The sequence below is a fragment of the Propithecus coquereli genome, unplaced genomic scaffold, assembly GCF_000956105.1.
Source record: "Propithecus coquereli isolate 6110/MARCELLA unplaced genomic scaffold, Pcoq_1.0 Scaffold151, whole genome shotgun sequence".
NCBI classification, from domain to species: Eukaryota; Metazoa; Chordata; class Mammalia; order Primates; family Indriidae; genus Propithecus; species Propithecus coquereli.
Window position 1 is genome coordinate 874,186 of NW_012139525.1, and position 1,460 is coordinate 875,645.

Consider the following 1,460-nt stretch of genomic DNA (forward strand, 5'->3'; position numbering starts at 1 on the left):
TCGCAAGGTAGGTATTTGATAAATTTTTTCTAAAAAAAAGAAATACCTATACTTTTTCCAACACATGGGGACTACAACACAATACCCATCACCTTGTCTACAATTTTTACTCTTGGAATTTATCGTCTTGCAACACATTGTATATTTATCATTCATTCTGTTTATGATGTAGTATCATCGTATCATATAAGTTTTCCAGAGACAGTCTATTTTTCCCTTGTCCCTAAAACAGTGTCTATCGCAAGGTAGCTATTTGATAAATTTTTACTAAATAAATGAATAAACCATTCAATCAATTAACTTTCAAAAATCTCATTCAATAGCATGAATATCGTTTTTTATTTAATAATTTATTAATTTATTACAAACATATACTGATTTCCTACTATGTACCTGCACAGTACTGTATGTGGTGAGCCATACCCATCTTCAGGGAGTTTATAGTCTTGTGGGAAAAAAAATACGTTGAACCAATTATGTTTTTAACCATCAATGACTATATAACAGGATCAAGATGGAACATTTTATTTCCCATGGTGGCATCAAGAAATCCTTAGAGAAAAAGTAAAACTTATACAGACACTTTAAGGATTATTAAGTTAAAAGAGTGAAGAAGAGGAAGCTGTGGTTCAGGAATAGGATACAACAAGTGTGGATGTGTCGAAGCAGAAATAAGCTCTGTGGAACCAAAAATAAAATAATTTGAACTGGATATCCCCATGCAGAAGAATGAAATCAGATCAATATCTCATCTCATATACAAAAATCAACCCAAAGTGTATTAAAGACTTAAACATAAGACATGAAACTGTAAAGCTACTGCAAGAAAACTTAGGGGAAAAGCTTCTTGGCCGGGCACGGTGGCTCACGCCTGTAATCCTAGCACTCTGGGAGGCAGAGGTGGGCGGATTGTTTGAGCTCAGGACTTCTAGACCAGCCTGAGCAAGAGCGAGACTCCGTCTCTACTAAAAATAGAAAAAAATTAATCAGACATACAAAAATATATAGAAAAAATTAGCCGGGCATGGTGGCACGTGCCTGTAGTCCCAGCTACTTGGGAGGCTGAGGCCGAAGGATTGCTTCAGTCCAGGAGTTTGAGGGTTGTTGTGAGCTAGGCTAATGCCACGGCACTCTAGCCCGGGCAACACAGTGAGACTCTGTCTCAAAAAAAAAAAAAGGGAAAAAGCTTCTTGACACTGATATTGGCCAAGATATTTTGGCTGTGACCTCAAAGAAACAGGCAAACAAAAGCAAAAATGAACAAATTGGATTGGAGCAAACTAAAAAGCCTTTGCACAGCAAAGGAAATAATCAACAGAATGGAGAGACAACCTAAGGAATGAATTTATGGTACATAATGGGAAATATCACTAAATAAATTATGAATTGCTAAAATTTTGTTTGGGTTAACTAAATGCATTAAAATAAATGAGCAGCATAAAAGATAATATTTTGGAATA